This window comes from Siphateles boraxobius, unplaced genomic scaffold (assembly GCF_051911475.1).
Source record: "Siphateles boraxobius isolate OS27281-9 unplaced genomic scaffold, OSU_SipBor_1 6, whole genome shotgun sequence".
NCBI classification, from domain to species: domain Eukaryota; kingdom Metazoa; phylum Chordata; class Actinopteri; order Cypriniformes; family Leuciscidae; genus Siphateles; species Siphateles boraxobius.
The window spans coordinates 19440131-19456418 of NW_027509186.1; the positions used below are offsets into that span (position 1 = coordinate 19440131).

Below are 16288 nucleotides of genomic sequence, written 5' to 3' on the forward strand. Positions count from 1 at the left end.
ATAACATTAGTTCACCAATAGTATGCACTTCAAATCACCTGCTTGCAGGAAACAAAGAGACAGCTTCTGTAAATGAAATAAACGAAGCCATCATCAAATAAGTAAGAATGAATTAGCTAATCTGTGGTCGTTAGAGGGAAACTTTGACTTTAACGCACTTAAGAAAAGTCTCAGAAAAAAATGTCTACTCATACAATGGGTATTAATCAACTATCTGCATTTTACTTGCAGGTCATGCAAAAAAAACAAAAAAAACAAGAACTAATCTTCTACAAAACAACAATTTGCCTGTATCAAAGCTAGCTTGTAATTTATTAGCTACCAAGTCCTAAAAATAGTTAAGAACATCTCTGAATACAATCATCAACACTTTCTCTGAACAAATTAAAACAGATGGTCTGTCTTATGATCTGTGCAAGTATCTATTCTAGCGTTACTTCTAAATGTCCAGTGCAAAAAGAAATGTCCATGAAATTATGTCGGATGGATTGTTTTGGAGACTTCTCTGTCTTTATTGGACCGGAGAGCTCAACTTTACTAAGGAGTATTGTCAGGGTTTCAGGCCCATATTCAACAAAAGGTGACATATAATCAAATCACTTAAGCTTCACTGGTTTCTCCCCAGGGAGAAAATTAAGAGAGTTGATTAAAGGATGGATTGTGAGGTGTTTCTAATGGTCACAAACTCTATAGCTACCTTGACTGACACTCTAGTCAAGTGTTTTTCATGCCAAAAAGTCCTCACGGGTTGTGTGTTTTGGCCAATCTTTTGACAATGTTCACTTATGAACCCAAAGTAAAGTGTAATGTGGTGTAACCATCAAGTAAAAAGTATCAACAAAATAAATAAAAAATCAAATAAAAATAAGCATCATGACTTTGCCAGCTGTATGGTTGGTGATGGGTCAAACAGTGTCTCATCAGTGGACACAAATAAGAGAGACTACATTATTTAGGTGTGAGATGAGTCTCTTTCAAACGTACAAGTGTTGTCTGCTCCAATAGTGTCTCATTTCTTCATTGTCTGGCGGAAAACGGATAATAAATTTAATCTAATCACGCTGGCACCTCATCAGACCACCCAGATCCTTTATCAGGACCCCAAGGAGACGGATCTGCCGAGACAAGGAAGTCGCCTCGTATGTACACAAACCAGAAACAAAGAGGAGAAAGAAGCAGAGGAGGAAGCGAGGGGGAGGATGAGTCTGCCGGTGTGTCCTTTGAGTTTGGCTCTCAGTGACCCATGCCCTGGTGCTGCCACTGTCAGCCAGGCATACATCACACATACTAGATAAACATACAGGGCTCTCCAAACGCAGCAGGCTTTCCTTCAGACAAACCTTCAACAGACTCAACAAACGTATGTGCTCTTAAACAGCTCATTGATTTTCTGTAGAATAAACTCACTCACTTAGAGACGTAATCCACTGATAGCTAAGCAGTCTTTGATGAGTGCACTGAATTAGACACAATGATAAACTCCACAAAATGAGATGCTATGTTTTCTAAAGTAATAAGTCTAGAAGTGATAGTAGCCATAGTGAAGCATAACTAAGGAACAGAATCACAAGAAATGGCACTCTCAAACTAAGAATTAAGTCCCTATCATTCACACTCAGTGGGTCTGCATTTATTTGATCAAAATTACAGTAAAAACAGTAATATTGTAAACTATTATTATAATATAAAATAACCATTTTCTATTTTAACATTTTAAAATGTGATGTATTCCTGTGATGGCAAAGTTCAGCATCATTACACTAGTCTTCAGTATCACATAATCTTTCAGAAATCAGAATCTTCTTTCACAAACTTTTGAATGGTAGGGATGAATCCTGATTTCTGCGTGAAAAACGCATACAAATAGGGAACAAGTTCCAGTAAAGTAGCAAGCAAGTGGCAAAACGGCCGAAAAAGAAAAGCTAAAAAAGAAAACCTCCACAGGAATAAATTGGTTAGCAGAATAATAGGGCTCACAGTGAGAAGTAGGCTACCTCTACCTTCTTTTCTCTTCTATTCTCTATCTGTGCGTCCATCAATCAGTATTGATCTTGTCTTTTTGGAGGCTTGGAGACTGTGTGCCAATCTCCCTTCTTCCTGCTCTTTGTTCTGTTCTCTAACATTTTCGGACATCCATTTTTCTCTTTGTTCTCTTTGCCTTCAGCGGCCCCTCCATTAACTACCGGTGCCAAGGTACGCCATGTGCTCGTGTGCCTCTTCACATGATGAATAGCTGTATTTCATTTCATCGGTGGAAAACACAGATTAATGGTTATATTTAAAGCCTTTACTTGTGTTAAAATCCATCGTGAGACACCAGCAAAAACCTCTCTTTTAACCCACGTCATTAGGCCCATATTCAAACATCCCGCAGCGGCACCTCTCCCTCAATCATAAACCTTTTCAGCAGCCACCAATGGATAGTTTTCCTCCAGGCGTGCTAAAAGTGGTTCTCTGAGAAGACGTGCTGACAGAGCTTCAATTAAGGCTGAAACTTATATATGCTTGAACATTTATGTGCGTGCAAATCAGCAACTATAACAAACCTTTTCTAATGTCATTCAAATGATCTGGACATTTGAATTGAGACCCAAGATTCATATTTTCCTTCTCAGCAATGAAAGGAAGCATGCATGGAGTTTCTGGATGATACTTGGATAAAGAATAAATGAGAAATAAATGCCTCTGTAATGGATCCTCCAGGATACTGAACTTGGAAAGCTAGGAGAGAAGGAAAGCCAGAGAACGAGGTCATAAATAATCACATTTGAGTAAGCATTGATAGTGGTTAGCAGTGTTAGAGTTGATGGACAGTGACACCAGAACAGATTTATGCCACACTGACTTAAAGAAAAGAAAACTGGTCCCTCTGTCGAAGCGTCCAAAGCTTTCGAGTTACACTGCACTGGTGTGTTTACTGTAATATAGTTATAAGCAGTGCATGTTACCGCACAGTGACAGCACTGAATGCATCTGAAATATTGTAAGTCACCATGAAATGCCTTTCATAATGTGACATTTCAGACTGAAGCAAGACATTAAACAAGAAAAATTACTAGAGGTAGACAGATGTTGGATTTTACTGATAACGTAACTAGGTTGGCCCACGCTGGATTAATATGGCTCCATAACGGATTAATCATTAATCAACCGATAATTTTTTTTAATGGATACTGAATGAAAAAAAAAAACATACATAAAATAGTAACTTAAAAAAAATAACTTTATTACAAAAGTTAAAAAAACAGCACTGAGCCATGAAAATGTACTGTACTTTCATACTATATATTAAAATATTAATATTAATACTTATATCTTGATAATTCATGTTAGTTCATTGTGCATTAACTAATTTTGAGATATAAATGTAAAAATTTATTAGTAAATGAAAATTCTGTCATCATTTACTCATCCTAAAGTTGTTTCAAACCATAATGAATTTCTTTCTTCTGCTGAACAAAAAAGAAGATATTTTGAAGAATATGGGTAACCAAACAGTTGATGGACCCCACTGACTTCCATAGTATGGAACAAAAAATACTATGGAAGTCAATGCTATGGAACTGACATTCATCAAAATATATTCTTTTGTGTTCAGCAGAAGAAAGAAATTCATACAGGTTTGGAACAACATGAGGGGTGACCTATCCCTTTAAAAATGTCTAAATATTTGGGTTCACTTTAAACAAAGAGACCATGCTGGGCTTTTCATGTGATGTCAATGAAAAAAAAGGTTATTAGTTATTACATTTTGATGAAAGATTACACAGACAAATATATTTTTTCTTTGAAATGAAGAATTGTGAGCAAAAACACCAGGAAAGTGTGTAAAGAAAGTAAATGGGGTCTGTTTTGATTTCATGTTGAGAGATTCTGGATGTCATCCAGGAGATGAGGTGATCAGGTTCGTGTCTTGACTTAAAAACATTGATGATGCTGCTTAAAATGTCAGAAGCACTTGTTAAACAGAAAAGGAAGGATTTGATAAAGCAGTCAGGTTTACACTTGAACCAGACTTCAAACAGAAAGAAGAATCACATTTTCATCCCTGAGTCAAACAACGGTATTCTGACAGCATTAATGTTTTTGATTAGAGACATTTGAAAATCTGTGCCATGTACAAAGACCATTAGCTATGCATTAACCATTTTGTGTGGGATACCCCTCACCTTTGATGTGAGAAATATATTCGAATGAATGAGTTAGGTTGATCAAAGAATCTAAGAAAAAACTTCAGAAGATGACAGTGCACCGAAGATTTTAGTCTTTGGATTACAGAGGGGCACCTGATGGAAATAAATTAATGTTCTCAAACACATTTCTAATTTCAAAATTATGTATGCAATTTTAAAGGGTTAGTTCAACCAAAAATTAAACCATTGTCATCAATTACTCAGCCTGTCATTCCATGTCCTTCCAAACTCATAAGACTTTTGTTCATCTTCAAAACACAAATGAAGATTTTTTTTATGAAATTGAGATATTTCTGTCCCTCCACTGATGGTCCACGCAACTACCACTTAGTAATTTCAAAAAGTTTATAAAGAGATCGTAAAACTAGGCTAATCCATATGTTTTGAGCAGTTTAGTCCAAATATTTTATCCACATTCAAACATTGATCAGCGAACAAAAACAGAAGCTCAACCATACTTGCTTAACGCACGAGAACAAACAAAACCCATTGGTTCTTGCAGAACCTCAAACGTGCTGCGTAACACGAGAATGAACCTCATTGGTTCTTGCTGAAGCTCAAACGTGCTGCGTAACACAGGAATGAACCTCATTGATCCCTTCTGAAGCTCAAATATGCTAGGTAACACACGAGAATGAACCTTATTGGTTCTTGCAGACGCTTAAACGTGCTGCGTAACACACGAGAATGAACCTTATTGGTTCTTGCAGAAGCTCAAACGTGCTGCGTAACACACAAGAATGAGCCTTATTGGTTCTTGCAGAAGCTCAAACGTGCTGCGTAACACTCAAGAATTAACCTCATTGGTTCTGAAAGAAACTCAAACGTGTTGCGTAACATGAGAATGAACCTTATTAGTTCTTGCAGAAGCTCAAACGTGCTGCGTAACACACGAGAATGAGCCTTATTGGTTCTTGCAGAAGCTCAAACGTGCTGTGTAACACATGAGAATGAACCTTATTGGTTCTTGCAGAAGCTCAAACGTGCTGCGTAAGACACAAGAATGAACCTCATTGGTTCTGAAAGAAACTCAAACGTGTTGCGTAACATGAGAATGAACGTCATTAGTTCTTGCTGAAGCTCAAACGTGCTGCGTAACACGAGAACGAAACTCATTGGTTCTTGCTGAAGCTCAAACGTGCTGCGTAACACGAGAATGAAACTCATTGGTTCTTGCTGAAGCTCAAACGTGCTGCGTAACGAGAATGAACCTCATTGGTTCTTGCAGAAGCTCAAACGTGCTGCGTAACAAGAATGAACCTTATTGGTTCTTGCAGAGGCTCAAACGTGCTGCGTAACACGAAAAAATGAACCTCATTGGTTTTCGCACCTCAAGCAAGCATGCTTGAGCTTCCGTTTACCATATCTGATATGCGTTGATGAATGTTTATATGTGAATAAAAGCCTAAATTAAATCTATTCTTCATACAAAGCAATGGTGTCTCTTCAAAAAACTTGGACTAAACCACTCAATTCAATTTAATAGTTTGCTATCTCATGTATTGGCCATTGGCCACCCTGCTCTCTGAGATATTAGTTATTAAAATAATGCATATTGGTTGACCACTAGCTCTGATTTGATCACAGGCGGAAAAGTTTGAAAAGCACTGCATTAGACAGTTCATCTACTCTCCAGCACTCTATCATAAAGCCCCAATGGACTCTGACCTGAGAGTTGTTTCGGAGCTGGAAATATACGTCCAACCCCTGCTACCCTCTAAGCAACACTGCGCCTGTTTTACAGAATCATTGACAAGCCCTCTGCGCTCTTGGCTACCGCCTCCAGCTTCTTTTAATGGAGCCGAGGAGGCTTCGAGGAAGATGAAGGTGCTGTCATTGAAGACCACGTTTCTGGGCAATGCACCATGAAGTCCTTCGAGGCTGACTGCACTGCCCTGCTCGAGAAAGGGAAGAGGGAAAACAGTTACTCAAACACCTAGTAAAATCTCATGAGCGGAAGGTCAATGGTTTTCCATTCGATCGCTGAAAAGTCCTAAAGAACCTTCCACCACAAGGGGGGACGGTTTAATTCCCCTTGTATTTATGAGCTGTGAGGGAGGGCGGATGTATCATCGCTTTCGAGAGAGAAAAACCTGAGCGGCTAAGATCACTAAGCTCGACGCTAGTTCATTCGCAAGCTCGCAGACTATCTGAGGAGGTTCCCTGCTTAGATAAATCCAGTTCATTCCTGGATTCCTCTTGGAGTCCCACAGGTGCATTGGAAGTCAATCTACTGAGGAATCTAGGGCAGTGATTATGATGCCTCTTCCCACTTTTATACCCCTTACGATTATACAAATCACATTCAAAGAGACCCTTAAAGATATCTTCTAATGATGATTTATAACACAACAATATGATTTTTTTTCACTTCTGATTTACTATGAAACTATGCATTTGATTTACAGCACAATTATATGTGGTCTTCGTGGATTCACTTCTGCTATGTCAGAAACATCCTAGGACACTAGCCATTTGGTTTCTGGAGCAGCAGATAGACATTTGTATTAATATAATTAAAAAGCAATGCGAGCTGTGAGTGCACAACCTCTAAAATACATATAGAAATAAAGTGTAAAATACTGAAATGTAAAATTTCCGATCTCCTTCCTCCTGTTCTGACGCAGGACATCTTGAGTGTTGTGCTATGTGTATATAGGCCCTAATAAACCTTTTTCATTGCAGCTGAGATTTACAGATGTGCTTCATCCAAGTAAGCAACACATTTACAAACATCTTATCCTCAGCGTTATTCAACATCAACCTTAACTCATAAATGAAGCAAAATCAAACAAAATTATGTTCTTTCACATTTACACTAACAATTACTCATCTCACTAAACTCCATGTAATCCTATTCAGAATGAGAACCAGGAACATCTGACTTCGGTTCAGTTCCCGAGCGCCGCCTGCTTGGTAGCATTATTGCATTCTCGTTATTGCAACTGGCAGAGTTTAATCAGGGGCCTGAGGTTGCTGGCAGACATAAGGGATGCATTCTTTAAAGCAGCGATGCTCTGAATATGGAGACAATTTGCTCAGTGGTTATGATGTTTAGGCCGGAATATATATAAAAAGACAAGATGAATTACGAGGGCACTTTCATAAAATTACAGTGCAACAAGATGTGCCTAAAATGTAAGGAAGCCTATATCCGCCCCAGAATTAAATATAAAACAGATAATTGTGATATCTTTTTTTCTATTTTTGGTGAGATAGAATAAGAAAAAAAAGTCCAAATTATGAGTAACATTTTCTTTTTTTCTTTTGTATTTTATTTCTGAGGTGGAAACATGCTTCCAAAAAAAGTATTATCCATCATTAACAATTCCTTTGAAAACAAAAAAATATGAACATATAAAATATGATTAAGAAAAAGATTTTTCCTGTGAGAAAAAGTTGATGAGTGAAAAAAAGGAAACATAAATAGATGCCACAAAGACATTTAACAAAGGAAGAGACATCATTGGGAAACTGTTTGCAGTCCACTCCAACCCTCCAACCCCAGACACCACTGTCCCTCTACAGATGATGCTTGTATTTTCCTTTCCCTCTTTTCTATCTCTGTCTCAAAATCCATCACTATTTTCACAGAAACTTGGCGGTGATCTTTAGAGGTGTTGCTCGCCTGCTCACTAGACCATCTAATACAAGCAGGACGGACACTCACCACCCAAACAGCACTACTATGATTCCAGATGTGAGCATTGGACCCCCAAAACCTTAGTAAAATCCTGTTCCTCAGCAGCCATAGGCTTCAAGAAAAATCATTTCAAGAAAACTCAGTCCGATATGAGAGGAAAAACAACTGCAAATCACACTGGCATCAGGTTTAGTGGTACTCAGTAGACCTTAGTCTCTGGGTGGACAGTATGTTTGACCTTGATGTCAACAAGGCTCTGAGGGACAGAAATATAGTTTGTTCAATTGGCTGTAAAAATTCTGGCCAATACGGACAAGTTGAAATTTTTTTTCATGTTATGGCTGAGAACTAATAAAAATAATGGTTTTAAATGCTACCAGTAAGTTTAGGCATCACAACATTATAATGTACAGTATAAAAAAATGTATATTCATTTAGATACTTGCTCAATATTACATCATCTTTAAAAAAAAATTTAATGAAAGTTTAAACTTTCATAAAAAGTTTTAAACTAAAGTTTGCGTTAATTGATGGTAAAGATAATTTGAATGTAAAAATAGGAATGAGGAAATGGGCATGAACATTATCAACTAAAACTGGAAAATTAAAAAGAAAAATCACTAATACTGTCTGCTAACCATTATGGTACCAATATATTCTGCATCCGTAACTGTAATATATTGAGTACCGTCCATTTTGATAAAAATTGATATGTTCACCTTCATTAAAGTTCCAGGGATTAAAAACATATAGGTTGAAAAAACTAGATGTTAAATAGAACCATAAGACCAATACAACAATTTGAACGGTAGGTACACCTATCCCTCACAGCCTCATTTGCATTTGTGTCAAACTAAATAAGGCGTCTATCCTGATTAAGGCCTAAAGCCTGACAGTGAATACCAAACAAATATAATGAAAACACAGAACAAACCAGACTTAAATTTTCATCAACTCACCCCAAGTTACTATTTAAAAAAATCACTAACACAAAAACCACCACATAGTCCACAAGTCTGTCTTCTCCCTCTTTCTTGCTGTTGTCTTACCACAGACACACATCCTAAATTTGTCACTGTTAAGCAGTGCACTGTGAGCACTTTTCTTCACACCCTAGTAATTTCACTGCACATTTCCCCCCCTGCTACAGTTGGACAGATGCATTGGATTTGAATTGATGGGCTCTGCGTGCTATAAAAACATAGGCAGTTGCCTCAAGTGGAGCAACTCTGACCTGGACACCCACAAAATGTCCAGATGTGCGTCCATGTTTATATTCGCTTCAGTGCGCCCGCTTGGCCTCAAACGAAGTGCTCGAGGAAGTATTATATTTGCAAACACATTAAGTAGTACATCTCGTTTCCTGCAATTTGGCTGCTCTGTGTAAATACAGTGCTAAACCACAGAGCCGGGGTAGCAGGGGCACGGCATTAGCGGCAGGAAAGAGAAGCACGGAGGAGAACTAAAAACAGCGGAGGCTTGGCCCAGAGCGATAGAGCTCCTGCAGGGGAGAGGACAGAAGTATGCCACCAAGAATGTCTGACTGGCTTTCCCTCATGTTGTATTTGCTTAGCTGGTTACACTGATTGCAAGGTATGACTATAAACAAATGCAAACAACTAAACAGGGAGCTCAAACATTAATATTAGAAAAGCAACATTCAACAACATGAAGAAGAGCACTTGGAACTGTTTGATGTGCCATTTTTTTTCTGTTTACGAAAAAGCTTCTACAAACCTTGCAAATATTTGGAGGCTACTTGTAATTGTTTAAAAGATGCCTTCTCTGGGGTCCTTCGGCCCAAATGTACCCGAAACATTTAAATATATATATTTTTTTAAATCATAGCTTCATCGGAATGGTCTGAAATTTGGTGACTTTGTTGGTACTTGGTATATGAACACCCAAAAAAAAGTGGGGACAGGATTTGAATAATCTAAGTGGTTGTAAAAAAAATTGTCACACTCAGGACCTTCGGGTCCAAATGGACCCGCATAGGAAATGAATGGCAAATATCGAGTTTTTTTGTGTGTACAATCTACAAATCAGCCACGATCCAGAAAAAAAGCACACAACAGTGAAGGGGTGAATCTATAAAACATCAAGAGTGCAAAACAGACACATCCACACACACACACACACACAAACACACTTTTATACATAAACAAACTAATAAATTCAGATTACATATGTGTTTTGCATTTTTAAAATGCTCAGTTTGTCCACCTGATGGCATCCATCTCATTTCAAAAATGTCTTTCATGAGGTCTAGGCTTGACTCTAAAATGAAATACAGCTTTAAAAAAAATAAATTTTTTGTTATAATTTTCTATTATATTCAATGGGGGGGAAATGGGGGGAAAATGGGTCATATTTATTGCATAAATATTAATTATAAATCATAAAATTATCTCAAAACACCAAAAAAGAAAAGAAAAAATATTATAAAAAACAAGTAAAAAAAAAAAAGATGATTTTCTTTTAATAAATATGAATCCCACCCTTCCGGCCCATTTGGACCCGAAGGTCCTGAGTGTGATCCTGAAATGAAGGACCCCAGAGGGGTAAACCTGCATTTTAGCGATGTGCAAAATTGCAGCATTATATAAACACCATAAATATCAAAACAAAAAAAGCATGAAATATAAACAATCCAACAAATATTGAATCAAAAAAGCACTATACAGAAAGCAAAACATTAGATAAAAATGTAAAAACTAATTTCAGAAAAAAAATACAAATTGATCTGTCAACTAGTTGACCGTTGTGATTCATCATTATTGCATTTAAGCAAATAAACGGCATTCAAATGTGTCAATTCAATATGAATTTCTTTATTCTTAAAGGTGCTTAAAGTGGTCACGCATTTTTTAGGCCAAAAATGTTTTTGTCACATACAAGAAAACATCTCCTCACTATCCGCTAGCTGCCTGTCCCCTGAACACACTGTAAAAAAACACGGTCTCTGCATACACCCCAGGCTCCACAAACGGCAACAAAAACAAACTGGGCTTACCTGCACCACGAAACATAACAAACTGTTCTAGCCAATAACCGATAAGAAGGGTTTGGGGGTGCGGTTTGGGGGGTTAGTGCGCGGATGAGGAGGAGGGAGGGTCTAGCTAGCCTTCGTTTTGTTTGACAATACTTAAACGTCAACAAGAAGTGATGTCACCCGACTAGGGTTGTAACGGTATACCGGTATGGCGGTTTATCGCGATATTGACTTGTACGATTATCATATCGTGAACATTTGCTTATCCACGGTTTTGGAAAAAAAATTAAAGCAGATCTCAAATGCGCATATGCAACTTATTTCCACTTGACTACTCCACCTATACATGTGCACTGGAGAAAATGTCTGAGACTGAGGCTGCGAATTCTTCGAAAAAAAAAGTTAAAATCTGCAGTGTGGGAATACTTTGGGTATCCGAAAAACGAACGTGGGTTTTTCCTTGAAGATTGATATCCAGTTGTGTCCAGAAATATGGACGAAGAGTGGCTGCAAAATGAGGAAATATGTCAAATATGTTCTCCCATATTCGCGAACACCTTCCCTCCCTGCAGATAAAGTTCCATTTATAACTTAAGTCCATATTATTTACGTGTTGCTGAGGGAATTTACAATATAACGCAGATGTCACGTAAAATGCGCGATTTGATAGATGGATGAATAAATCTAAAATATAGCTGTGCAATAAATAAAATCGCTATATGAGTGTGTCTATTAAACAGCGCAAAAAACTGTAAATCTATATTCTGCTTGTTCAGCGTGTCTGTGTGAATGAGCAGCACCGTTTCGCCTAGTATATACTAAAGTATGTGGGACGCTCATGGTGTTTAAAGCGTCTGCCATCTCACTCACTATATAAGGACGTGAACACATGAACATATCCAGAGCTGCTCTGAGAGAACTAAATGAGCATTTCATAATTTTGTTGAAAATAATCATTGTCAAATACACTCCGACTGAAACTCATAGGAGTTTAGTACAACCTGTCAAAATAAAAATTATCTTAAATAATAATTAATAAATTAAGAATTTTATTAATTCAATTGATCAAACATGTTTGTTCAAATGGGAGATCTGCAGCTTTATTTTTTCTTTCTTATTTTTTCAAAAGGTAGATTAAAAAAGTTTTTTTTAATAAACCATATGTTCAACCAAAAAACCCTATCAGTTTTCATTAATTTAAGGTTCATTGCAGCTGATAATAATAATCATTGTTTAATACCGTAAACCGCGAAACCGTGATATTTTCTGAGACTATTATCATACCGTGAAAATCTCATACCGTTACAACCCTACACCCGACATCGCTTAGAGCACCTTTAACAAAACGACTCTATAATTGTCAACTTCTATAACCAAAAGCGGTCATGTTGAGCTCCCCAGGCATTTTCTACACAGTTTCTGCTTCAGAATCCAAAGAAATTATAAAAAAAAAAAATACGGTTGCTGAAGGCCATTGTGAAAAAGAGCACAAACTATGCAAAGTTGTCTGGCATCAAACCAGACAGGAGAAATGATCGCCTTTTGTGTGCACTGAAGCAGTGTGACCAAGTCATTTGAAAAGTGGAGAATGGCTTTTGGAGACTAGTTGAAAAAGGCAGCATCTGAGGCATATTCTGAAACAAAAAAACTGGACATCTGATCAAGAGAAAAATGCCATATGGTAGTGTGTATGCAGCTTAATGAGGCATGCAGACATCCACTCCTCCTCAGACCAGGAACCAGGTCCATGCAAAGGCCTGCTGTGCTTCGCTTGTTGATGTTTTGAGTCTCGCATTTAAAGAAGAAAAACTAAGCCAGTGAGTAAAAGCACAGCAGTAACATCAATGTAAATTTGCTCCAAGCATAACTCTTGATGCAATAGGCTACAAAAAATATATATTTAGAAACATATATAAAATATTTATAGCATTTAACAACTTTAAATCATATTTGAGTACTGAGTATTTATTTAGAGTGCCTAAACACAATATGTCAAATTCATTTAGGGCCAATTCAGAAACAGACAGACACACATAAATAGATAGATAAATAGATAATAAAAAGGCCTTATTTTATATCCTCTTTATATGTTTGTTTATAAATGTATTTATGTTTCCTAGTCCAGATGCATTATCGATCTGCACCGTGTTCCGCTAATTGGTGAGTAAAATAATCAGGTATCAGGTAATATCAGGTTTTTGGGGGGCAGATGCTGTCAGTATTCGGAAACCTTTTTCTGCCTCTGACATTTCAACAAGTTGGGTGATTTAATGTCTAAAGATTCAGGAAAAAAGGCACAGCTGGAGTGCACTTGTCTGATGCTGTGATATGAGTAATTTGCCCCAAACTGTCCCAAACACAAATACACCTTGGCAATGAAGCAGAGAGATATAGTGCTGCCCTTGACCAAAGAAAGCCCTGTGAGTGTATTTTTTAAAGCACAGGGGCAATCAAAGACTGTGGAAGATAAATGGAACAATATCAGTGATGTCTTTTCAAGGACATTGCAGGGCTTGGAGTTGACTTCCAGCCGAGAGTTGCCAAGAAATGACTTAGACAGGAAACGTCTTTGAGGCAAAAGGGAAAACTGATAGACGCACAAGTTGTACTCAGAGCTCTGAAACGGGCAAATGCCAAAATATTTTGGTTTGGCTCAAATATTCAGACTCCTCTCAAGTTCTTAAAGAGCCTCCAGTGTTGACAGATCTCTCCAAGAAGGTTTGGGGTGGTGTGGTTGTACTGACACCCTCTTAATGAGCTGTGAAGTTAGATCAGATAAGAAGCTGTGGAGCTACACAGCCCCCCATGAGGAAGGAAGAACATCCCTAAAAGACAAGTTAACTTTTGCCATTACTCCTCTTTAGATGACTAGGGCTGAGAAATCAAAAATCAAATCAATACTTTTTTAGCCTCTTTTAGACATATGTAATGTTGTCTTTTTTTTTCTCAGAGGAATCATAATTTTAAATTTAAATGTTCTACCAGACATCGTAGTCTGGCAAGTAAACCAAAAAATGTACTAGCCAATGAGGATTCTATTGTCAAGGTGTGCGTAGAGGGTTGAGTGGTCTTTAGGAAAAATAATGACAAAAAGTGCAATAAAATCATTGCTATCATAATATTGTTTAATTTTATAACACCTGCAAAATCACTGCTTATATACTGTAAATAAATATTCAATATATCTCCCAGCCCTACTGTGCATGAAAACAGTACTGTTGGCTCGAGCCCATTATACAATCACAGAAAAATAGAACAAACAAGGCAGCACAAAGATGAGTGTTTCAATGGAAAAAGAGAAAAATGGCTTTAGAAATAAAATGCAGCGCTAACAAGACTATGTTAACAAATGATTGTTCAAGGCGTTCAATGAATCTGAATGGGACAAAGGCCTTTCCTGCCTTATTGTGCCGTGGAGACCTGTGGAGCAACCACACTCCATCTTTTTCACAGCTCTCAATTCAAATCATGAAGAAAAAGGAGACTTGACTAGATGTACCAATTATGCAGCTGCCTCACACAGAGTGAAAAACTGTCGTCATCCCGGTGGTGAACATGTCCAAGACCGCAGTTGGAGTGTGTTGTGAATAGCCTAAAAAAAGTGAAGTGTCCTCGCAGAAGAGACAAAACAGCAGCTGAGTTCAAGCCATTCTTGCGCATACCAAAGAGAAGCCTTTCATCTGGGTCCTCCATTACAGCTCCAGACTTTCCAAACGGTTAAAGGGTTCACAATATCAAACAATAGCAGGGATGGATAGATAGTTACCAAGATTTGGGATTTGGAATGATACCAGCTGGGAGAAATATATGGTATTAATAAATGACGTCGATTGATGAAATGACTTTTTAGTAATTATTACAGCACAAAACATAAGAAAATATTCTACATGATATAATAAATAAAAACAAAAACTAGCATAACTAAAATAAGAAAAAAATAATAATTTTAGTTTTGGATACTTAATATATTATGAAAATGTATAACGCTCCTTCATTAAACATGAAAATGCTACTAGATACAAATAACACTAGAAACTGCTGAGAAATTTAAAATTTAAACATTTTTGAATGATACCAGTTAGCACATTAACTTTGGCAGCCCTAAAATTCTGAAACTTAAATAAATACTAAACATTCTGTAGGTTTAAAACTATAAAACTAACAATGATATCATAAAAACTAATGAAAAGTAACTTGAGACAAATTAAAAAAAAAAAAAATGAACTAAAACTGACTTGATAAAAACATTAATTAAAATGATAAACTATAAAAACCCTGCCCAACCCAACACTGATTATCAACTCAGTTTTATGCCTTATAAATAATAGAGTAGCCTAATAATTGAAAGCAGGGTTATGGTCATTTTAAGAATTAAGTAATGTCTTGATTCCAATGCCGCAAGTCTTTTGCGTGTTATCTTTGCGGTTAAAACACAACTGGAGAGAGTATCTAGAGTTTTCACACTACAAAGAGTGGAAATTCCACCAAAAGAGAAATAAAACCAATTTTATTGTTCCCCAGCCCAACGGCAGTGACGCACAGCAACGTGACAAAAATTTTAAATGTTGTCAACCGCCAGTGCCAGTACACATTAAACTAATCACGCTCTGCTGAGGAATACACTGGAAAAAATGAAATCAAGCCCGGTTCAGATGTTAAATGAATGATCACAATAGACCCATTGTAATGGCATTTGGACAGAAGCTTTGATTCAGAAAAAGGGAGGCAGTGGGAACTCTGCGCACAGGGATCTCTGATGAAGGGAAAAAAGCAACTCATCAAGTGCCGTGCTGTGATGCTTGGATGTGGATTTGGCAGTGATTTCTGCAGTCTGTGCATCATCAAACTCCCAACTGCTCTTGAGTGGCATGCCAGCTCCCATCTACAGCAGTCGTTTGTGCCACAGCCTGAGAGACAGTTGGTTTGGACCTCGTCCTTGGCAAGTTTGCTTTGATGGTTGTAAGGATAGACTTAGTAACTCCTCATATTGTTCTTATGTTGAAAACTCAAATCTTTTCGCAACTGTCTGTGAACCATTAGCACTCATTGAATGAGGATGGAAACTGACAGCAAGACAGGAGCCACAATCAGATTTGTTTTGCACTTGATTTGTAGACCTGAGTGCTGCTGATCCGATTCCTAATTCCGAACTTAAGTAATACCACTATACATCTCTAATTTTACTCCCAGACCTCCCACTTGACCCTATGCAGCTCCTATTCCCACTCTGTAGCAGAAAGCAGTCAGTCAGTCCCAAAATCTCTCCTAGGCACGATCCTCCCTCTCTCCGGAGAAACCCCAGGGCCAAGTTCCCGTCTGCTGGGCCCTCTGTCAGCTCGCTGGAGTGTCTCTCAACCCCAGCCAGTACAAATCCACCACAGAGAAAGCATTAATGTGCCTTCACTTGATATGTGACCATGTGAAATTACACGTTTTGATTTACTAGGAAATGTATTA

General features: G+C 37.6%; 1 protein-coding gene across 1 annotated transcript in view; it reads right to left on the reverse strand.

The window, feature by feature from the left end:
- The window catches only part of dchs1a (dachsous cadherin-related 1a), a 107573-nt gene that overhangs the window by 70891 nt on the left and 20394 nt on the right, over window positions 1-16288 (reverse strand). The gene's annotated exons all lie outside the window — the stretch shown is intronic.